This window comes from Uranotaenia lowii, chromosome 1, assembly GCF_029784155.1.
Source record: "Uranotaenia lowii strain MFRU-FL chromosome 1, ASM2978415v1, whole genome shotgun sequence".
Lineage (NCBI taxonomy): Eukaryota > Metazoa > Arthropoda > Insecta > Diptera > Culicidae > Uranotaenia > Uranotaenia lowii.
In genome coordinates this window covers 138,470,717-138,496,395 of record NC_073691.1, presented here as the reverse complement: position 1 = coordinate 138,496,395, position 25,679 = coordinate 138,470,717, and the positions used below count along the sequence as shown (strand labels likewise).

Below are 25,679 nucleotides of genomic sequence, written 5' to 3'. Positions count from 1 at the left end.
TTGTGTCTCGTTACGCTCATTCTTATACTAATATTATGCTAATATGCTTATCAAATTTCTTAGATTAAATAAAAACTGATAGAATTTGCATATGTTGACTTTATTTCTTTAGAAAAACCGAGAAAATCGTCAGGGGTTTCTCAGCTGAGGAATCGCAGAAATTTGTTTTTTGGCGAAAAATCGACTTTTAAAAATTTATGTATTCTAATATCCTGACCTGATTGAACAAAACCATGATCATTTTCGGACTCAGGGCGTCAATATTAGTCTAATTCAGTTGGAAAACCCTGGACTATTTTCAAAAAATCTTTTTTTGTTACTCAGTGTTATAATTCTAAAAATAAAAGAAATGATTACACATCCAGGATTTAAATAAAGATATCAAATTAAGAGATTCAAATCAAATAATCCATTTAAAATTCAGTTGAAAAAAGCTCCTAAAATTTAAACAGTGATAAAATTAAATATTCAGATCCAGGCTTTAATATTCAAATGAGTGTTGTTAATAACGTCTTCCTACGAATTTCTTTGTTTTGAATAGAATCAGAATGCATGATTGGTATGCGAAGTTCAAATCCTCAACTCATGATAACATTTGATTAAACTGGAGTATGAAACGGTCTATGAACCCAGTTGAGAACTCAACATTTGGAAACAAAATCCTGAACCTAGAATTCCGAATGCTATTCTTGAGAAATATTTTGGGTGCAATAAAAACATATGTAACCGACAAAAATTATTTTTTTACTGCTTCCTAATCCATCTGCAGTACATACAAGGTTTACAAGATGCAGTCTGAGAATGAAAAGCGAAGTTTCAAATTTAAATTATCTTATTTTAGTTTTTATCACCACACATGTTTATAATCTTTTTTTATTGATAGTTTTTGGTGAGCGTATGATGAAATTAAAATGCTATTTTTAACGTTATCGACCTACTTATTTTCCAAACATCCTCAGGAAAAACTTTTTTCATAGAATGAAATAAAAAGCATGAATTGAATTTCATTTTTCTAAACTTTAAATTTGAATTTGTCACTGCACTATGCACTCGAAAATTGAAACTCACAACTAGAGCATGGATCACTACAAATCTGGACGCACTATTTATTTTACCATAGTGCTCCTAGTTGTCGGATCTAGAATGTTTTGGCAGCACTTTGTAGAGGAATGTTTCTTCTACCAGTGCTGAAAATTTCATTACGATTCGTTTTGTTTCAAAAAAGTTACACGTGATGGAAGCCGCGAGATGAAAATAAATTTTGAACACCCACGTAAAAAACCCGACGTTCAAAAATCGCGAAATCGTTAAAAATGGTCAAATCAACCATGTGTAGCGTTCTCAAACGTTTCCGTGAGATGCGTACTATAGATCGGCAGGTTCATACCAAGCGTCATAGAGGAATTAAGGATCGAAAACTGCATTTGAAGGTGTTGAGAACGATCAAGGAAAACACAGGGTAGTACTATGACATTGCCAAGAAATTCAACGCCGACCGGTGCACCGTCAGCAGAATTCGTCTACGCGAAGGAATACGATCCTATCGGACCAGTAAGCAACCAAACCGGACATTGAAGCAGAATTTAGTAGCCAAAGGACGTGCCCGCAAGTTATACAAAAAGATTCCAACGAAGTTCGACGGATGCGTCCTCATGGATGACGAAACGTACGTGAAGATGGATTTTGGGCAGCTTTCTGGCCAAAAATTGTGTAAAGCCACTGCAGTGGTGCACTGCACTGGTCATGGTGATGTCCCCGGCAACTTCAAATTCGTTTTTGCTGATAAGTTTGCAAGAAAGTGTTTGATCTGGCAAGGTATTTGCAGCTGCGGACGAAAAATTCCGGTTTTTGTGAAAAACAAGTCCATGGACTCCGAAATTCACAAGGAGGAATGCCTGAAAAACTTTTTTTTTTGCACATTAGAACTCACAAAGGACTAGTTAAGTTTTCGCCAGATTTGGGAAGCTGCCACTACGCTAGGAGGTTCTACAGTGGTATTGGGCCAACGGGTGGATTTAGTCGAAAAGGACATCAACCCACCCAACTGCCCTCAATTCCGCTCTATCGAAAAATTTTGGGCAATTGTCAAGCAGAAGATGAAGAAGAATGGTAGGACGACTCGGGAAGCAACAGAGATGAAGAGATTGTGGAACAAAATGGCCGCCGAGGTCAGCGAATAGGGTGTTCAAACTATAATGAGTGATACTCAACCAAAAGTTCGAAAATTCATCAAAACAACATCGGAATAATTTTTTTTATTATTTTTCCTTTAAAGTGCAATAAAAACCCTACATTTCAAGTACAAAACATTTTTATTTCGTTTATATAGCTCCGAGATAGACCCGTTTTAATGCGTCCAGATTTGTAGTGATCTATGCTTTATTTTGCCGCGTGTTTTCTCCAGGTCCCTGCAACGTTACACGATTTGTCTATGTATCGTGTGACCAACATCTTTTAACCAAGTGTTGGTGAATCTCGTTTTTAAGCTTTTTTTTCCTCAGATTTAGGCTTTTTTGCCTAGAGAGCATAGGAGATGAAAGCTCAAATCTGAGAAAATGATCATAAATCTGAGGAAAAAAGCTTAAATCTAAGAGATGTGCTCCACACGGATTGTATATCGTTGCCGGGATCTGGTTGTTTATTGAGGAAGTCTCTATTGCGTCTCTCTGTATGTTGAATGTGGGGGACTGTGATGGAGAGAGAAGATACACCATTGATCGAAGACCCTTGGTTGACTGTCTTCTCTTTTCTCAGTTTTAAGCAAAGTTTCCAAGATTTTCCTTCTGTTGTCATTGCTCACTTTTTCCAAAATCTTGACATCGTTGTAGTTGATTGTGTGATGGTGTGATCGCGCACAAAAACTGACTGGCAGACGTAGAGGAAACAGTAAAAAGCATCCATGGCAAACGGATCCTTCTCAGTAACAACTTTCCCGACAGCTTCATAAACCACAAGGGAAAAAGCATTCCTTTTTTTAACGGAAGAACGCATTTCTAAAGTAACTTTTTGATGCAAAACACAACTTTAGTTCATAGAGTATCTTTATCTTGACAAAATAGTAATCTTCTTGAAATATACCGAAATATATTCAAAAATCCATTTTTTGTTTCAGAGTGAGAAAATTTTATTAGTTTTTAGCACAAGAAAATAAGCTTCTAGGCTGGATGTGCCATCTTGATCTACAATAAGCGCACTGCAACATAATGTAATAAAACACCGATCCCTTACGACTATAGTATCGGCAGCCAATTTTTGAAAAGGGTCTTTGAAGTGAACGATCTTGGCGTGATCCTCGATGCGCAGCTTACTTTCAACAGTTTTTCATCTTGCTTGCATTGGAGTCAGACGTATTTTGATTGCCAACAAAGCGTTTTTTCCAAATTTATTTACGGACTTTGTCCGCCCATACCGCTTTGCTGGTCTCCTTTTTAAGGAACCAAAAACACCGAAATGACCTCAACGGTCGAACAAACCTTCGTCATCAATCTTCGGAACATTCCTGTCAGAATCAAGTATCCAGAAATAGCCAGCTTTATCATAGAAACACTTGGATTGGAAGTGACCCATGTGAGGCATCTACAGATCAGCAATGGTCAGGTATTCGTAGGAACGGATTCACCCCAAACAGCCCAGCAAATTGTCCAAGAACATAATCTGCAGCATCAATTGGAATACGAAGGAAAGAAATACGACATACAGCTTTCAATGGAGGACGGTTCGATTGAGGTTAAGATCCATGATCTCCGACCACAAGTAACAAACCACCAACTTGCTGTTCGACTGCGTGAGTATGGTCAGATCCAGTCGATAAGACAAGAAACCTGGAAGGATTTCTTTCCGGGAGTACCCAACGGTGTAAGAATAGTCCGAATGAAGTTGATAAAACCTATCCCTTCATACATAACTGTCGAATCATCCATGACACTGGTAACATACAAGGGTCCAACAGCAACATGCAAACACTGCAATCGTAACGTGCACTATACTCAAAAATGCTCGGAGTATGCAAAATCACTCCAAGTTCAAAATTCTGCACAAACAAGATTGCTCTCAGACCTCTTCAAAAGTCTTTCTGTACGCGCGCTGCTTATCCGTGTGACGAGAAAATGTTTGCTCTCGCTCACAGCTTTTTTATTCGCAAGCGTTGCGACTGTGCATGTCACATGAGATTTGTTGCTTGCTTGTTTACTTCTCATTCGGAAAATATTGAGATGCGTTTGGGGATATATCGTCTCTTTCTGACACGAGCGAGCTCCGTGTACTGGATGTACGCGAGAAAGCTCGCGAGACAATGCTCGTGAGACGTCTCGTGTACGATGGTTTGCTGCGCAGCCGGTTTTTTAAACACGTTTAATGACATATTTCTTATGCTGTGTGAGAAGAATTGAATGAATGAATAGAAGGCCAGAGAAAACAATTAGCGCTAAGTTGTTATTTAAATTAAAGGTCGATCCAGGATCGTGGCTCTTTATTGTCATTGCTGATAAATATTTACAACTGCATTGCTACACCTTGCAAAAATAAGTGTTATTTGTAAAAATTTATTCAAATTTAGATTTTTGTAAGCTTTTTTTTTTAAATAAATCCTCATCATGGTTTAGAACCAACAACTTTGAAATGAGAGCTGTAGCTGGAGTTCCGAATTGTAATTCAAAGATGGTATATATTATTTACTGGAACTTGATCTCTAAACTTGTTTTTCAAGATCTGAAATTTGAACTCTGTTTTTAAAGCTTCATAATGACTCAAATAATGTCAATATTTAAGGATTATCCACCTTTTTTCCCAAAAAGGGAAGTTGCGAACTTCCATAAAAAACATTTGTCACATCTATTTTTGAGTTATATCCGTACGCAAAAAAAAACCCTCTTTTCAAATATGGCCCCTTCTTTGAAAAGCTCTTTATCTTAAACTTACATGGGAGCTCCCCCATCTTTTCCAATTTTGTTCCCCACTGCTTGAAGCAGGTAGGCTGATTTACCTGGCTCGAGTTTACATAAAGTTCCAATTGAAAGAAAAATATTCGCATATTGGAATTGTACTTTATTCAAATAGAATTTAGAAAACTGATCAATAGCGTGAATCGGGACAGTTTTTTAGTGTATCCCTAAAATTCTGTATTATGAGCACTTCCAGCCCCTGATTAGCTTTAGATGATGTATTTTTTGGATTTAAAAAAATAAGCTATCGAAATTTAAAAAAAAAATGATGAAAAGGATTTTTAATAAACATTATCAAACAGCTTTTTTCACCATCCTCGCCCTTCGAAGCAGTTTGAATATCTATCCTTCTAGCGCCAAAATTATGTTAAAAAAATGTTTCACCATATGCCAAACTCGTGGACATGAGACATTATAGCTTGAAGTTTTCCCAAACAACACTTATCATGGTATGAAAATTATCGATTTTATGCAGTGCTAATTTCTTTTTTTTAATAAATTTATTAAAGCAGAAAATATCAGTTGCATCACAAAATAATTTCTCCGCGTTTTCTTATTTTATCTTTGAAAGTGAAATATTCAAAAATGTTGGCAAAAACAAATTTCTAAGAAAACATTTGTCCCGTATATTGGGGCAAGTGTGAATGCAAAGCTTATTTTCAGATGCGTCAGAGTTATGGCTTCAAAATGGATTGTTTCATTGATATATCTGCAGTATTCCAGCAGTATAAATGTATGTTTGTTATTCCACTTTTAACGAATGCTTTTCAAAGCAAATGACCTTCATTTACAAAGACATTTAAGAATTTTAAATATCCGCTTCAGTTTTAACATTCGGAATACCCCTTCTGGTCTTTCCAACATATTGAATCATTTTGAAGACGAATTTCTTAAAAGTTCGACGTTTGCCCTTGTCCCAGCGTGAAAGTTGACAGGAGGGAGTATTGTTTTGAACACTTTAAAAGTATACTAAAAATTTCTCATAAAAATATTGCTTACAGTTGAATATCAGTTCTAAAGTCTCACTTTTCAAAAAAGAAGCGGATCCAAAGTCTCTTTTATGCACAGCAATACAACACAAAAACACAGCAAAAAGTACGATGTTTTTTTTCAGAATTATTAAAAATAAAAAGCTTCCATTTTCATTCATAAATTCGTTTCAGTTGTGTATTTGGGCCAAAGTAACAATTTTTAGTAGAAAATATTTTTTTTTTTTTTTTGTAAAAGAGAAAAGTTGAATGGTTGAACATGCTCTAGTGTTGCTTGAATGAAAATTATTCCGGAAAATGAATTCCCTCACTTTTGGTCAATAAAAATCAATTTATTTCACTGATACCTTTCACTTTTGAACACGTCAACCCTATCTTATCTAATTTAAAGAAAAGGCTCGGATTTGTGTCGGATGTGTCGGATCGGATTTTTTTATCTTCTTTTTCAGTTAAGTACATTTTTACATGTTCGACAAAATGTTTCCGATCTACCTCTGTAGATCACATCTTATTCATATTTCTGTTATCAATATGATTCAAAAATAAGCTTGTAGGCAAAATGGGTTAAAAAATTGTATGTAAATTCTTTCCTTTCAGTATTTTTTTTTCAATTGTCCGCAAAGTGTCATACCATTGTTTCATTAGCATCAGAACTAAATATATATTTTTTAGACATCAAATGCTATATGGACAACAAATATGGAAGTATTTTTGCAAATCTTTCAATTGGTTTTGATTCGATTGATAAAATACCAATCCGTGTCACATCTAAGCGTTATTTATTTCCACGTGCTGCATACAATTAAGCAAGAAAAAACATATCTTGGTTGCATATCGCCCCCACGTGCATAAGAAATTGTTAAATTTTTCCAGCGATCAATGAACAGTATGCTTTGGTTACTATCCACTTGCGACGACGTTTGCTTGACCATAGAGACGAAAAACAAACCCCTAAAAGAAAAGAAAATCTCTAAAAATGGATGCCATGACTTTCAATTTCAGATTTTGGCAAAAATAATGTATATGTTTTATTCGATCGGCAAAATGTCAATTTGGATCTCATCTAGGCGTCATTCATAACCATGTGCTGTACAAATGAGCTAGGAATCAAGTAGAAAAAAATCACATCAAGGCTTCATATCGCCACCCCTTGCATTGAAAATATGCTTGGTTGAGAAATACGCGCCAAAATATTCCCACTGATCAGTATGCTATGCCATGGTTACTATCCTCTCGCGTCGTTGGCTCGCGACCGACGCCTCGATTATGGAGACGAAAAACAAACCGCCTAAAGGAAAAAAAATCTCGAGAAAATGGATGTCTTGACTTTAATTTGTTTCGAAAAACTGCAAATTTTGTATGGAAGCCCCCACTCACTTAAGTCGGATGGGGTTTTAACTATTATAGAAACCATCTCCGGCCCCAAAAACCCTCAGAGGCCAATTTTGACGATGATCGGTTCAGCAGTTTCCGAGTCTATAGGGAACAGACAGACATACAAACATTCATTTATATATATATAGATAGATGACACCAAGTGAAAGACGTTTTTATATGAGTAAACTTAAAACTATGTTGGATAATCAGATTAAAATACGCTACGTTTGCTTTGCTGCTGATTCATCCCATACTATAAAATTCTCTTTACTACCAGCGGCAGGGCAAGATCTGTTGGATGTCACCGTCAGATGCATTGATTGTTTGCCATGCGCCACACGACATCGACCTTTTGGTTTAACCAGTTTGACAACCAAGCCGTGGCTTTAAACGCAGCGCCGCTAACAGAATCAAATTTTTGTACTGAACGAGAAAAGTACACGAGACGTCTCGCGAGAAAATGCGCACGAGCTGTCGCATGTACATGTATCTCATGTACCTCGCACAACGTAACAAGAGACGAGCAACCGATTTTCGCATCGCAACAGAAATCCTAATGCCTTGATACACGTCTCGCTCGGCTATTTTTTTTCTCGTCCGTGCACGGTACGCAGCTCGTCGCAGCTTGAAGAGAAAAGAGAACAAAGGCGCAATGCTCACTGTCTCTTGTGTGTGCTCGCGAGATTTCAGAAAGACTGTTCAAAACTAGCACGGATCCCGAGAACGTGAACAACACCCGCCAGATACAGCCGAATGTCGATAGGCAGCTCTCTATTTCATCAACTGAAATGGATGAGGAATTCCCTCCATTGCTAGTCCCGAGCAATACGATTCCACTTGCCGAAAAAGAAATAGAGATCACTGAAGCAACTTCACCAAACTTCCATGGTTTTTCCGAAGAGGTTACAAAAACAGCACATCTGATACCGAACACCAAACGACCAGCATCACCTATGAATGTCAAACAAAGTCACGAGGAAAAGCGAATCACCCGTTCCCAGGAACAGCGAGGCCTTCCACGTTCGCGAGAATCATCCAGGACCAAACCGAAAACCCAACATTAAATTCACTTTCACCGTATTACTCAGGATAAACATCACACCAACTGCCCACCGAATAGTCAACCATCGAATATTCATCAGCGCTCTGTTTACCAGCTGTGAAGCAATTTTTTCTCACTGAAATACATACCTATGCGGATGCCAGCCGATCACCGAACACAGCTATGAAACTTACCGGGCGCAATCAGTTAAACTATCCCTCGGTAAGCAAACAAAACAACAAAAACAAACAGCATAGCAGGCAGAAAAGAGCATATGTGATAGAGTTACCAGTCCCAACTGAGTCGATTTTTATTTTTTAAAATGACTTCGTATAGTTATATTATTGGTACCATTAACATGAACGGAGTATCTTGTGGAGCGAAGTTAAATTCATTGATTTCGTTTATCCACACATCTGAACTAGATGTAATATTTCTTCAGGAAGTAGCGATCACTAAACTCGATATTAACGGATTTAACATAGTTTTTAATGTCGATGAGCGTAGACGAGGTACAGCAATAGCTTTTAGGGACTATTATGTCTTTCAAAATGTACAAAGGAGTTTAGATGCACGACTTATAAGTTTATCTGTAAATGGTGTTACTTTTACAAACCTATACGCGCCCCCTGGAACACAAAATCGAGCAAGTAGAGAAATGTTTTTCAACTCCACTTTGGCGCATCATCTCTACAATGTACAAAACGTCATTGTGGGGGGTGATTTCAACTGCGTTGTCAATCGGAAGGATGCCACTGGGACCAACTCACACTCTCCGATGTTACGTAGGCTGATGGACTCATCTGAACTGAAAGATTCGTGGGAAATATTGAACGGGAATAATGTGGAATACTCATTCATAAGAACAGATTCTTCCTCAAGGTTGGATCGTATACTGCTAACTGCACATATGCAATGTATGGTCAGAAATGCACATTTTACTGCCACCGCATTTTCAGATCACAAAGCGTATGTAATTCGCGTAGCACTTCCGTTTCTCGGTACGGCACCAGGAAAAGGCATTTGGAGAATGCACCCGAGGGTATTAAGCGATCATGAAACTATGGCAGAACTGAACACAAAATGGAACTACTGGTGTAGACAAAAGCGAAACTTTGTGAATTGGATTGAATGGTGGATCAAATATGCGAAGCCAAAAATAAAGTCATTTTTACGATGGAAATCGTCCCTTCAACGTCGGCATGATCATGAAACAACGGAATTATACTACGCAATGTTGAGAAGAGCATATGATCGATACTATGGTGACCCACAGCAATTAAGAGACATCAACCACATCAAAAGTCTAATGCTCCGACACCAAAGGCAAATTTGCTCCAGTAATAGTCAATGGAATGAAAATTACATTGGTGGAGAAAAAACATCCATATTTCATATCGCGAATTAGAAAACCAGCAGGAAAAAAACGAACATACAACAGATTGAAACAGCAACAGGGATAGTTACAGAGCAGAACACTATTCAACAACACTTCCAAAATTTCTTCGAGAATCTATACAGTCCATCCGAGATTATTCGAAATGAAAACTTCACACCTCTACTTCAAATTCCCGAAGACAACTCAATGAATCAACAAATCCTCCAGGAAATCACCTACGACGAACTCAAGGTTGCAGTAAAATCTAGCTGTTCAAAAAAATCCCCGGGAATTGACGGATTACCAAAAGAATTTTACGAGAAATGTTGGGATATTATTGGTCGAGAATTAACACACGTGGTGAATGATGGTTTGCGCGGACTTGCTCCAAAAGAATTTTTCGATGGAGTAATTGTCTTGATAAAAAAAGGAAATAATGCTAACAGTGTAAAAGACTATCGCCCTATTTCGCTTTTAAATTTTGACTTTAAACTTGTTGGGAGAATCTTAAAGCGGCGCATTACAGACCTCGTTACAAGAGTTCTGTCTAGCAAGCAGAAGTGTACTAATGGAGGAAGGAATATCTTTGAAGCAACTGCGAAAATTTAAGACAATATATGCCATCTTAAAACGAGCTCAAAAAGCTCTCTTTTAGTAGCTCTCGATCTTGATCACGCCTTTGACAGGGTCGAGCATAGTTTTCTAGCCGACACCATGCTCAAAATGAATTTCAACCAGAATTTAGTTGCGCTGTTGATGTTCTTCTTCGGCAACAGTTACTCAAGGGTGTTGATCAACGGAAGATTATCCAACGAAATCAAAATACAGCGCTCAGTACGACAAGGCGATCCTCTTTCTATGTTGCTTTTCGTCATCTACATACAGCCGTTACTGGATAAAATAAGTACAATGCTCCCGCGAACTGTGCTAAATGCATATGCAGATGATATATCTATCTTTCTGGAAGACGAAAATCAACTCACGACTTTGGTAAACATATTCCGCGATTTTCAACATGTATCAGGAGCGCTACTCAATCCTCAGAAAACGGTAGCAACTATAATTGGGAATGTTGCACTAACCCAAGACAGCAGTTGGTCAAAATTCTAGGCCTTTATTTTTGCGAAAGTATCGAACGCATCATCGATGAAAACTGGCAGAAGACGATACAAAGTTTCCAAACGAGGCTGTGGATGAATAATGTCAGAACACTGAATCTAACTCAACAAATCATTCTGATAAATACTTACGTTTCATCAAAACTGTGGTATGTAGCATCTACAATTCCATTGCCCAACAAGTTCGCTGGCAAAATCATAGCCCAAATTGGAAAGTTTATTTGGCATGGCAGATCTTGGAACCGAGTGGCTTTTGAAGCAATGATCCTTCCAAAAGAAAGAGGAGGTCTAGGCCTTCATTCACCAACACTAAAATCAAAATCTTTACTGGTGAATAGACTTCTACGAGCTGGATCAGATCTACAGTTTATGTGGAGCTACTTGGAGAATAATGTTAGTCCGCCGAACGTATCTGCAATTCCTAGAAAGTATTCTCACGTCAGAACCATTGTACAAGAATCTGTGTACTTATCAGATACCCTACGTCGTTCGCCAATCTCATCCGGTATCTACCAATTATATCTCCAAAGACTGAAAAACCCAAAAATCGTAAGAGAAAATCCACATCGAGAATGGAAAACGATCTTCAAGAACATTCACTCCAAATATTTATCATCCCATCAACGGTCTGCGTGGTTCTTGGTCGTTCATAACAAAATAGGAAACAACGAGCTTTTATTCAGGAGAAACATGAGAGCAGATCCTTATTGCGACCTATGTCCTGGAATTACTGATGACTTGGAGCACTTCATATTCGGCTGTTGCGACACCAGGATAATATGGAATTACCAGAAGAACCTTTTCTCTAGCGTCTATAGAAGGACCTTGAGTCTTCAAAAAATGGACTGGATATTTCCCAACTTACGAAATTTCCGAAGAAATACTAGAAAACTTTTTCTTCAACAGTTCGCTGCTATGATTTGTTATATTATAGAAACACCAAAAACCGACCGTGATGTAAATAGTTACAAATTTTACTTATCTACTATGTGAACCTAGACAATAAAATCATATAAAAAAAACAGTCAACGCTCTTCAGTTATCAACAAAGCGAATCGTCAGCTTGGCTTCATCACCAAAGTGTCACGTGAATTCAAAGATCCTTTGTGCTTTAAAACACTGTACTGCGCCCTCGTCAGATCTATAACTGAGCATGCTGCCGTAGTTTGGGCTCCGTATCAACTAAGTTGGATCTTGAGGATTGAACGTGTACAGAAGCGGTTTGTCAGATTCGCCTTGCGACACCCGCCTTGGCGTCATCCCGAAGATCTTCCAGCATATTCAGATCGGTGTCAGCTTTTGGGTCTCGAAACCCTCGAATGTCGCCGAAAGACTCAACAGGCTTCTTTCGTTGTTAAGATTATAAATGGAGAAGTTCAATCGCCAAATCTTCTAAGGATGATAAACCCCATCGAGAACTCTGCGATATAATTCGTTGCTGTCACATCAAATCCACCGAACATCGTATGGCTACAATGAACCACTCAGTGCAATGATGCGTATGTTTCAAGATGCTGAGCACCTGCATCAGTTCGAAGAATCATCCAGCCGATTTATTCGTCAAATTCGTCAGTCCAAATTGTTTTACTAATTTGATTGTAACTAAACCTTTTCATTTAAACATTTATGTTCGATGAATTCAATTATAATAAATAAATAAATAAATAAATGAATCCTCAAGTTTTTTTTTTTTTAATATATCTTTATTAGTACCAATTCATCATTACATTTATATTACATTAATACATTAAATTAGGTGTTCAGTTCAATAATGAACTTTCAGAGCCCTATAGTTTAATAATCACTAAAAATTTATTTATTCGACTTAAATTTGCTGAGCACAATCAAGCATTTTTATAAAGGAGAACATCCTGTAGTGAAAAAAAAAATATTTTAAACTAAAAACTAAAGCTATCCTAAAATTAAACTAATTGTAGAGAGAGCGAATCTCTGCGATGGAAGGCTGCATCGATTTGCCTCTGAAGTTGGAGATGATTTTGTTGGCCATCTCTTCGATAGATTCAATGCCTGCAATCCGATGAAGATCTTCGGTGCTGTGCCAAGGTGGAAGCCGCAAAATCATTTTCAGAACCTTGTTCTGAATCCTCTGGATGGCTTTCTTCCTCGTCGCGCAGCAGCTAGACCAAATCGGAACTGCATACATTATCGCTGGTCAGAAGACTTGCTTGTAAATAAGCATCTTATTCTTCAGACGATGTCGGGATTTCCTGTTGATGAGAGAATAAAGAGATTTAGTGTATTTATTACATTTAGATTGAATATCTTCAATGTGATTCTTAAAAGAAAGATTCCGATCAAGTGTGAGTCCCAAGTACTTCACGTGATCAGACCATTCTAAAGAAACCCCATTAAAAGTTATGGAATGATTTTCATTAGGTTTTAAAAAATTTGCTCTTGGCTTATGGGGAAATAAAATAAGTTGAGTTTTGGAAGCGTTAGGAGAAATTTTCCACATTTTCAAGTAATTCAAAAAGGAATTTAAATTTTGTTGCAATCTACTGCGTACCACCAAGCGCGGATGATATTCCGCAGGCAGCGGTTTACAAATACTTGCAGTTTTCGCGTCGTTACCGCATATGTGCACCAAGTTTCGCACCCGTACAGCAATACGGATTTGACGTTTGAGTTGAAGATTCGGATTTTTGTTCGTAGAGAGATCTGGCGTGACCGCCAGATGTTTCGGAGACTCGCAAACGCAAATGGGGCCTTTCTGATCCGTGTTTCGATGTCTTTTCTGGTACCACCATCAGGCGTAATCTGGCTACCAAGATACTGGAAGCACTCCACTTTCTCAACTTGTTGCCCAGCTACCATGAAACTGGAGGGATTTCCTGTGTTGATCTCCATCGACTTGGTCTTTCCGACATTGACTTTGAGACCTGCTGCCTTGGAACTTTCGGTGAGGTCGTCGAGTTTGCTCTGCATATCTGGTTGTGTTTGGGCGAGCAAAACAATATCGTCAGCCAGGTCAAGGTCGTTCAGTTGCTCCATTGTTGAAGGATTCCACGGCAATCCTCGGTTCGGTGCACAGTCAATCGATCCAATCAGAATCTCATCCATTACGATTAGAAAAAGTAGCGGTGATAGAATACATCCTTGTCTCACTCCAGCAGTTACCGGGATTGGTTCGGACAAGACACCGTCGTGCAAGACCTTGCACGAAAATGCCTCATACTGTGCTTCGATGAGATGGACTAGTTTCTCTGGGACCCCTCGTCGCCTTAGAGCCGCCCAGATGTTTTCATGGTTAAGTCGGTCGAATGCTTTTTCGAAATCAACGAACACCAGCAGAAGAGAGTCCTGGAATTCGTTGATTTGTTCCAGTATGATTCGTAGCGTTGTGATGTGGTCCACACATGATCGTCGAGATCGGAATCCAGCTTGTTGCCGTCGGAGTGTAGTGTCTATTTTCTCCTGGATCCTGTTCAAAATCACTTTGCAGAGTACTTTTATGTATGTATGTATGTATGTATTTTATATATGTATGTATTTTATATGTATGTTTTGAGTTTTCAAAAATAAAAAAAATTCATCTTGGTTAGCCAGCAAAGATCTAGCATTCCAATTCATAATATTTAAACATCTATTTGGATCCATGAGGGAATCGTAAAGTCATAATAATTTTGTTAGCATAATTAAAAGAAGTTTGGAAAGCTTCAAACATTGAATTTGCTTTCAACATAAGTTGCATCATTTCCATTAAATTTTGATGCAAAAATTTTAATTTTTCCTCAGTAATCTCACCCATATCAACAAAATTGTTAGAATCAGAAGAGGAAGGAGAAGAAAAAGTATTTGAATTTCGGGGATTTTCCCAAGCCTTCGCATGAACGTTGAGACTTGGTTTTTTCCCATTTTTATTAGTTAAACCTGAAGAGGGCAACCCATTTTCAACCACCTCTGAGAACGATAAACAACGAGTCTGTGGCGCAGAATCAGCCCAGGTAACATTAAAATCACTTCGGGTATTACCCAGCCGTGATTCCAATGTAGGCCGAGGCTGACCGCGAACAGGCAGGTTGTTTGCCGGTCTGACGTGTGTAGACGAAAAAGAGGAAGGAGGAGAAGAAACTTTTCTGACAACTTTGGGGTTTTCCTAGAAGCAACAATTTTTGCCCTAACGGGACAATCTAGAGAATTCGAGGAATGATTACCTGCGCAATTCGCACACTTAAAAAATTCTGTTTTTGGCTTATCACCACCAAAAAGGCATTTAGATTTTTCATGATCGAATGAGCCGCAAAACATGCATCTGGCATTCATTCTATAATTTTTAGTGCCATGACAAAAAGCTTGACAACGACGACATTGCGTAATATTTTGTAAAAAATTGGTATGGGATTTACGAAAAGGTTCAAATTTTACTCGACAATGAAACATAAGACGAGCCTTTTCCAAAATTTTCAAATTATTAACCTGATCCTTTTTAAAATGGATCAAATAAAGTTCAGGAGCAAAACCAACACTACTGGTATTATTCGTGTTGGTTCTTTTCCTCATTTGAATTACTTGAATTGGAGAAAAACCTAACAAAGAATTTAATTCATTTGTGATCTCATCCGGTGTCTGATCGCCGGTGAGACCACGAAGTACAACTTTAAAAGGACGATCACCTCTAGTGTCGTACGTAAAAAAATGGTGTTTTTTATTATTCAAATAATTTAAAATTTTTTGAAAATCATTAAAAAATTCCGCCAATATGCGAGCAGTTCCCCTTCGACCGATCTGAAAAGAAATCTTCACATCCTTGACGGAAGTGACGATTTCTTTTCGAAAGGCATTGAAGTCAGGAATCGTGACCGTTATTGGTGGAATCTTTTCGTTTTTAAGAGTATAAGAAGAAGAAGAAGGTTTCTTAGTACTCTTATCAGAATTAAATATGAATATTTCCTCATCACCGATGTTATGAAGGACATCGAATGAATTGGAAATTTCAACTTTTTTGGCAGATGGCCCTGGATTAGGTTCAGCAATCCGTTTTCTTCCGGCCCTTGAGCCGGCCGAAGACTTCCCCATGCTGGAAAGAAAAGAGAAAATATGAATAAAAGAAAATGAAAATAATTTTAGCACTGAAAAGTGCTGATTGAAATACAGGTAAGGGAAAAATAAATAATGTAAAATGTTCCTGCAGGTACACAGCAACGATACGATGCTCCGGCGTACGTGTTGACGGCTCAACGGTACAGATGGAAGTGAAAATCCTCAAGTTTCATTTTCATTCCAGTTTGGTTGGTTTTGGCAGATTAAGCGCTCTCTGCCGTAGAATCCTGCAGCTTACTAACTCGACAAGCTTGTTATTTTGTTGTTTTATTCCATCAGTGAATATTTTCAGTGAAGTTTCATACAAAAAAGAGGAATACCGGGTGGTCATAAGCCTTGGCTACAATATGGCAGATCGCATTATTCTCAAATCCAAGCACCACAAAAATAATGTATGTGCGTGTGAAATGTTTGTATGTGAGAATATGTACAAAAATATTGTAACAAATGAATTTATGCATGATAGTAATGTTTTAGTTCTCCTGTACACCTGCTAATAATTAAAAGAAAGCTTATTATGCCCCAGAGGGTTCTCAACTAGCTCCACACAGTGGCTGATTTTTGGATTTTAGCACAGGTTTTTAAAATACATTTTTCATCGTTACTATCATCTTTCAAAATTTCAAACCGGACACGAAATGAACTTTTTTAGTGTCTGAACACGAACCAGTGATGAAACTCATATAGTATGATTGTTGTGAATGGTTAAATAAGCGTTTTCCTTATGGCGCCCATCATGCCCTTACCTTCCCCTACAACGTTTCATATAAAAAACAGTTTTTTTCAAGACATTTTTTTTTTAATTTTACCGTATCTTCATAGGATAAAATTGTAGTAAACCCATATCTCATTATGAGGCCTAGATACGTTCCATAAAACATGACCGTATAGCGAAACGCCGTATAACAAATCACTGATTTTCATACAAATCCATATGAATGCAATGGGATCGATTTTCAAATTTGTAAAACTAGTAACACGTTGTATAAAATTGTATCGTTTCATTGATTTCAAAACGAATATATGAACATTAACAGTACATTCGTTTGTACAAAACATATAAACAAACTTTAATAGAAAATTGAACGCCTTCAGAATTGAAAAAAAACCTGTTGCCCTGGAGACCAATGCCGTCAGCTTTTACGATGATAAGTAAAAAAGGGTTGGGCTGATGAAAAAAATTCGAAAGTTGTATTCTTTTTTATCATCATCTTCAGTTCTTTGTAATAGCTAATAGCTGAGTTGATTTCGTTGAGAAACTTTAACGAACGTCGAACTAAGCAACGCCTGGACCGATTACAAGGAGCATGTTCATAGAACCGGCTATAATTGGAAATTCAAAAAAAGTAAGGTTCATCTTATTGTTAAAGATTAACGACTTTGCTGATAACCATAAACCTCTTTGAGATAATATGTTTTGACGGTTTCTTAATTAAGTGAACATAGTTGTTCTCAAATATCCATAAAAATTGACCCAAAGGCAATTAATTACACTAAAAAATTAAAAGAAATGTAGAAACAATATTTTTTCTTACTTAAATGGTAAGCATACCTTTTTAAGAGTATATCCGTTTATATGCGAGGTGGCTCGTTTTTTATTTTCAGTTAAGCAGATTGTTCACGAAAACTTTATCTCAAAAATCTGAACTATTTGATCGGATCACAAAAGAGGGAAATTCGTTTCATGATAAATTGATTTAATAAAAAAGAAATGATTCTATAATTTGACATAGTTGTTTCGTCAATTATCCTCAAATACATCATACATTTTCTTTCAATTCACTGAGAGCGACAGAAACCTTCCCCAAATCGATTCCTAGGAATGTCTGCACCTCCAATATAGCGAGGTTCACATTTTTCCAACAAACCCCTCGCGACGCAAACTAAACGACACAATCCATCACCTGTCACATATCCATCTTGAAGCTGTCAAGTGGAATCACAACATCCGAAAATCCCAACGGCGCTTCCGATTGCACAATTAATCACAACAAACATACAGACAGACACCGCGACGCTCAACGCCCAAATCTTTCACGACTATTTCTTGTTAGTCACTCTTTTATGCCGCCAGAAGTTGCAACAGCATAGTTAGTCGGAAGGAAGCGCGAACACGTACTGGCCATCATAATAATTTTACGCGTATCACCAAGAAGACGATCTACTCCAATTTAGCCACTACTCCCGGTATCTCCTGATGCTTCCTGGAGGAGGATGCTGACGATGATGCTGACCTTCACCTTATCCAGCCTCATCTTACCTTGCCCTGCCTAGCATCGAAGCGACTAGGCCAGCTGGCGTAAGTATTTGGGTACCCACCTACAACAATTGAATAAGTGGATTGCGCTTCACCCGGCTAAACTTCAATTGGATAACGAGGTTATCAGTTGCGAGATTCCTCTCTGACTTGCATTTTCCCCCAGTCCACTCCGGCAAAGACCCGGGGATGGAGGGCATGATTGATCCACTCCTCAGAGACCCTTCACGGTGTGTTTGTTAAGGATGGTTCATAAGAAAAATTAAAAGCGTCGCAAAGAATTTTTTTTACAATTTCGTCTATTTGAAAAAGCTTGTACCGTAGGTTCTAAGGAGCCAAAACTTTGTTTTTGTATTTACAATGCATCATTTCAAACTAGTATAGTTTAAGATAAGGGAAGAAAAGGAAAGAGAAATTTATACACGAAGATCAATAGATTAAGTATTTTAAGTTCGCTCTGAAGATAAGATGGTCCCCACAAAACCAAACAAGATGCTCGATGTCATGGTAACTCTGGTCACAATGACACGAATTGCTGCCAGCGAGAGTTACACGAAAGAGTAACACGTCTAAGGAAAAATGATTGGATAGGAGACGGAAAATGGAAATTTTAACTATTTCGGGAATCCTCGGGGGTTTTCATCGTTTTTCCCGAATTCAGCCATTCCCGAATTTTTTTTACTCGCGGGAATTCCCTGTCGGGAATCATGGGATAGGACACTCTTCATGGAATCAGCAGAAAGCGTTAAAAAATTCAAGAGATTCAAGAGAACCATTTTCTACATTAGCTTAGCTTAGCTTAGTTGACTACTCATATCCACCTTAAATCGTTGAACTTGGAGTGCTTAGATATGATCATTCATTTAAAACTTAAAATAGCATATTTAATTAGACTTTGTTCAACTTACGCACTTCAAATTCCACGATCGCTGGCGTGGCTAAGCAGAACAAGTTCTACCTTGCCAATGGTTGCTACTCCGTGATTGATCGAGGCCATCAGTTTTGTTCAAGGGCCAAAAGAATGGTGCTTGGGACTAGCAGTTCATTCACAATGCTCAAAACTCATGCTCTCCCTTTGAAAAATGATCAATAACGGCGCCTGCCACGTCCTAGTAGTCAATGAGGAATGAAGGAAGGAATGTTAGTAGGATACTTCAAAGGATCAACTAACAACCTTTTGTCCCTTTATATTCCAAAGATTAATTTTGAAAAATCCAGAAACAAAGGTAAGTCAATATCTTCAACTATAGAAACCGTATATACGTCTGCGAATCTATATTAAAATATCCAAGGAAAGGGTTGTGTTAGTAGAGGAAAGGTTTTAGATCAGGATCCATTTTGGTGAATGGTACGATCGGGTTTTCCTACACCTCCTATGCTCCTAGGTTTTTCTTAAGGAAACTCCTAATTTCTATTTTTGAGGCAGTGATAAAAAGTTTAATAGTTAAGTAAAAAATGCGTTAAAATTTTCTTTAATCTAACTTGTTTTCCTAATTCTTGTTCCTGATTCACTTAATGTGTTTTCAAAAACGACCCTTTAGAGTAAAGATATTTTAATCATACTTCGAAGAATATTTACAAGGAGATATTTAAAATAATAAAATTGTTTGATAGATGAAGTGAATCTCCTTTTTGTTCATTTTAATTTTTAACTTGTTATGTAGGTTACGATAACTGAATAAGATCGTTTTTGGAAACTCATCTGTGAAATTGAATTCTTTGCCTCATACTGATTCCACAATTGCACGAAGAACAAATCAATATATTTAAACAAGGAAAAAAATACAAAAAATGATTTATTCTATAAAAATTAGTTCTTATTATCATCAGACAAGATCTCCTTGCATCAACCAGAATCGAAAGATTTTACCCAACAACTACCTAAACCGTGTATTTCACTTTAAAGCTAAATGAATGGAATAGAAGTATTCTAACTGAATGAATTTGTCTTTCTTTTTACACTTATAATTTTTCTTTAACTTTTGCCCTCAGGTTTAGCGCAAATCAAAGCAATCGTTGCTTTTCGCGTCCCCCAATTGCACTCTTCTGATGCCCTGGCACCATGCTGCTAACCTAAAGAGTGAAACGTATGGAGTGATATTTGTTTTTTATAAACACCTGTCAGTGATACCTATCAAACTTCTCAGCTCACCGAAGACCGTGAATGGATGGGTTTGTGCTTTTCCCAGTTATGAAAAAGCTAGGCCGTTCTGGTGTTCACAAGGCAAGGCCCAAGTCTGATTTTTAATATTATCGCTTTGTCACAGTTTTGAATCATTGCTGCTCCATTATTTTCACATCAATACTACTTGAAACACGAGAACTTTCTTGATATAAATTTGAACATTTTTTACAAGACAGGCCAGTACTGGTTTAAGCCGTTCTTCCTCCAACCCATTTTTCGAATATATTTCAATCACATGAATGAATTAGATGGAGTACGCAAGAGTGGAAATCACAAATCTATCAATTCGATACGAATGAAAAAAAGGGACAAAGACACTCGCGGAGACCGGAAAATGCACATGGTGGATGATTTCTCGAAACAAAAATTTGAAAATTCAGAGCTTTCAAGAAACTTTAACTCTGGAACCCACTACCGATCAACTTCACTTTCAAAACTGGACCGCTGGGACCGATTTCACGCGAAAATCCACTAAATTAGTTGATTTAATAGTTTAAGTTGAATAGTTTTTCCCGGATACGCAAAAATTTGTACGAGCGAAAACAAAACACGACCGCACTCGACCACCAGATCCGACAAAATTCTCAAGAGAACCATTTTCTACATTCATTGCAAACAAAAAAAAACTTTGTTGTAGGAAGTTTAAGAAAAAAATATTTAAAAAAAATCATTGTTTCATTTATTTATGAAAGAAAGCGTTTTTATAATTTTCGGAACTGTCTTTAAAGAATATAAAGGGTGGTACGGTCGAAATTTGATCAATATGAACTTGACGCATTTCTTTCAATTTTGCATTTAAAAACCTGAACACCCTTCATTTCGAAGGTGTGTGTGTGTGTGTGTGTAGAATGTTGCTACTATTTTGATTTTCGAATTCACTCTTCAGTTGTCAAAATGCCGTCCAAAGAAGAAGAGCAGCGTATCAAAATTTTGCTCGCGCATCGCGAAAATCCGAGCTACTCACACGCAAAGCTGGAAAAATCGCTAAAAGTTGCCAAATCAACCGTTACAAATATAATTAAAGTGTTTGGGGAACGTTTGTCGACAGACAGGAAGTCTGGATCGGGGGGAAATCGAAAACCGGAAGCCGCTGAGACGACAAAGAGAGTTGCCGGTAGTTTCAAGCGAAACCCTAACCTCTCTCTCCGAGATGCCGCAAATAAGTTGGGTGTATCGTCTACAACCGTGCATCGAGCCAAAAAACGATCCGGACTATCGACTGACAAGAAGGTAGTGACGCCAAATCGCGATGATAAATAAAATACGACGGCCAAACCGCGATCTCGGAGGCTGTACACGACGAAGCTGACGAAGTTTGACTGCGTGGTAATGGACGACGAAACCTACGTCAAAGCCGACTACGAGCAGCTTCCGGGGCAGGAGTTTTATACGGCAAAAGGAAGGGGGAAGGTAGCAGATATTTTCAAGCACATGAAACTGTCAAAGTTCGCGAAGAAATATCTGGTTTGGCAAGCTATCTGTACCTGTGGCTTGAAAAGCAGCATGTTCATAGCTTCCGGGACTGTCAAGCAAGAAATTTACGTGAAAGAGTGTTTGAATAAACGTCTGCTGCCTTTCCTGAAGATACACGGTTGTTCCGTACTGTTTTGGCAGGATTTGGCATCTTGCATCACGGTAAAAAGGCCTTAGAGTGGTACGCCGCCAACAACGTGCAGGTGGTTCTCAAGGACAAGAACCCTCCCAACACGCAGGGATGGTCCAAGTATATCCACACGAAAAATGCAAATTCACGTAAACGTTTTTCTTGTTATCTAAAGTTTTCTTCAGATATAATTGGAACGAAATAATTGCCTGTATTTCAATTATTTATTTTGAATTCCAGATCTTTTTTCATACAAATGTACTTTAAGGAACAAATACGGACTCTCAAACTTTTCCTGTAACCCGGCTCACTAGGTGGCGCACTCCTTCTTCGTCCATCGTTTTCGCTATCTTATTCCACCAGGTCTTCATCTGATAGATGTTTTTGACAAAATTTTTCTTGCCTTGAGTCTCCTCTTCATGATTGCCCAGTATTTATCAATAGGACCAGATTGCCAAGTTTTGTCAAAACATTACGGGATGGTCGTGGGATCGAATGAACGGAAAAATTCGTATTTGGAGACACTCCTTTTGGTTTATTTCCGACGTCATTGTATTATTTGAAACGAAAACTTTCGTTTTTTGCCACAGCTGCAAATGCCCTGCCAAATCATAAATTTTGTTCAAATTTGTCGGCAAAATCAATCTTGAATTTGGCTGGAATTTTCCCCCGAGCCGTTTCCGAATAAAATCTTTGATCTGGGATTTGCCCAATTCACCCGTCGAACTTGGGCAGTATCTGGTCGTATACCTTCCGAGCAAAAATTTTGGTCACACTGTTCTGTTTTGTGGTCCGATTTGGCTGTTTGCTATTTAGATAGGACTTGGTTCCTTCCCGGAGTCGAATTCTCCTCATGGTAAATACTATGGACAGCACCGAATTTTCTAGCCAAATCACGGTCCGACAGATTGGAATCCCTCTTAATCGTCTTCAAAATCTAACCACGCAGTTTCCGGTCAACAGTTCCACTCCGACGATGAGGCTTCCGAATCGTCGTCAATGTTTCTTTATAACGTTTGATAACGAGCCATATGGTAATTCTGGGCAATTTCAGCTGTTTAGGTTATGGTTGCCAGAATTTCTTTATTACGCATCTGGGCTGGACAAATCCAGGCTATTTTATCTAAAAACCCGCCAAAATCCGGGCATGTGATTTCAAAATTGTCGACTAAAATCCGGGCAATATCCGGTCGAATTTGGTCAAAACCTAGGAATTACCCATCAAAAATAAAAAAAAACTTGGAAATTATTTTTTTTTCATAAAAATTTATCAGCAGATTTTTAAACGTATTTTAGGCTTTCAAAACATTTTTCATGATTATTTTTATGAAACTTGCTCAAATAATTCAATAGGGGAGAGTGGGGTATCGTGGGCCATGAGGAAACGTGGGCCACTTTTAATATCTCAGATGTGTGTTGAGATAAAAATCTCAAACCAACTGTCATCGTCGTCACATTGCATGAGCATATATTCCTATATGTTGTTGACTGAAAAGCGCATCATTTACTTCTGTTATTTATCAAGCTAAAAAAAGTTAGAAAAATTTACTTACATAATTAAAAAACCACCCGCTAATTTCATCGACGGAGAACCTAAAGTGCAAAACAAAAATATGCTCATACGCTTATAATCTTAGTTTTGTCATGATCTTTCACATGGAAAAGGAATTTTTGATGAAACAACAATAAGTCACACAGACGCAACCAATTTGCAAATCATAGCTTGTGGGGAATCGAGGGCCACACATCTTGAATCACCTATATTTTTATGTTTTTATACACATTCAGAACTTGATATAATTTTTACCAATCTGTGAAGTTTTCTTATACCAAATGAAGAGTTATGAAAAATATTTTGTCCATCCTATATAAGAAATTTTGCCAAAACGTTCGCGAGCGAGGTTTTGGAATCTATGCGATCATACACCGCTCTCTTTTTCATTTTATCATCTGAAAATGCTTTAAAATAACGAAATGAATTAGGAAATCACAGTTTTGAATCAACTCACAAACTCTGCATGTTATTTGGTCAATTTGGATCTGGTGGCCCACGATTCCCCACCATTTTTCAAAATCCAAAAAATATAGCTTTTTTTCAAACAGTCAGAATTTGGGGAAAGTATCTTATTATTAAAAATTAAAAAAAAAAAACCTTATGATACCTTGAAAATGCATAAAACCATCTATTTTTTTTTCAATTTATCTTTTATAATAAAGAAGTTATGGAACAACGAAAAAAAGTGGCCCATGATTCCCCACTCTCCCATACTATTTGTTTCTTTTTTAGCTCGATTTGACAACGAGAATGAGAATAATCACGGGCAAAATCCGGGCTTTTCCAATTAAATTCGGGCAACCGGGCCGGACCGGACTTTGCTCAAATTTTTCATTAACTATCCGAGCAAACCCGGATAAAACTGGGCAATCTGGCAACCTTAGTTTAGCTAGACTAGACGGAGACCACATTGGATTTTCCAAATAACTGTGCAGAATATTTTCCTTTCTTTTGGCTTTCATGTTGATTGTGTACAAAGTACAGTCAATTTACGTATTGTCGAAAATTATGTGAAGCTGAAAAAATCCCGACACGTGGGTGCCAAGAACTTCCAAATCCGTCCACCAGCAAAAGCAAAAGTTTGTTCCAATTATAAATGAAGCAAATAAGCTCTAGATTCTTTTTTTAAGATTCCTTCAACCATAATTGAGGCTCTCCTACACATCTTGAAACAGTGTGATTGCAGTGTGAACTTTTCTTTACAGAAATCAGTCAGGAGGTTCGTAGTTTCCGCGATCAAGTCATTTTTAAAAGTCACACCAACTTTCTTACAGAACTGCTGAATTACTGTTCAATGTACTCTACTCCAAGCATCGTGTATTTAGAAACAAACATTATTCAACGGAAAGTTCTTCAAGTTCCAATCAAGATCGAATCATTCATCGGTATCAATGATAACTTTCAAAGCAGAATGTTGAAAGAAATGTGTGATAAAATCAAACCTAATGTTCTGAGTTCGTCTTGGCAGATCTTACTTACTTACTTATTGGTCCTGCGTCGATTGTCCGGGCCGTGATAAAAGACCACCATTGTTGACGGTCTGAGGCCAGCGTCTTCATTTCGTTCCAATTAAGGTTCTCGTCAACGGTTTGGATTTCCTAGGCTAGGCTTCAACGCTTGGGCAATTAACCGCGGTAGTAGGTGCAACAACCCCTGGAGGCCACAGTCTGCTAGAATCCTTCGCGAGACTGGAGGTTGAGATGTGCAACACTGGATCTCTCAGCATCTATCATAAGCATGGAATACCAGACAGAACGTCAGTGATAGATATCAAATTTGCGAGCTCATCATTAAAAACTGACATTAATTGAAGAGTGTGTGACGATTATACGCACAGCGAACACCAGGCGATACGTTACAGCGTAGGAGACCGAAATTCGGTGGCAATAAGGCAACTGCCAGACCATAAGCAGAGATGGAAGACCAAAGTTTTCGATAAGGAAGTGTGCACCGAAGCTGTTAACATGCAGGAAGCATCGCAGGTCCATAATGCTGAGCGGCTGACGAAAATGATGGTAGCGGTGTGCAACATGACCATGCCCAGAAGGAATACACCGAAATGGTGGCGACGACCAGCTTACTCAGCTTAGCTCAACGGACGAGAAACGAAGCGGATAGAGAAACGAGAGGTGCCGATTACCGAGCAGCCAGGGTGGCACTTAAGCGGTGGCACT

General features: G+C 38.0%; 1 protein-coding gene across 5 annotated transcripts in view; it reads right to left on the bottom strand.

Annotated features, from left to right (window-relative positions):
- LOC129740259 (dopamine receptor 1) overlaps positions 1 to 25,679 on the bottom strand; it is a 708,993-nt gene that overhangs the window by 216,362 nt on the left and 466,952 nt on the right. Inside the window, exon 1 of one of the 5 annotated variants that reach the window (XM_055731869.1) lies at positions 17,810 to 18,034. The exons of 3 other annotated variants lie outside the window; for them this stretch is intronic. The gene's annotated coding sequence lies outside the window, so the exon portion shown is untranslated. One more of the 5 variants, XM_055731868.1, reaches the window with a different exon arrangement.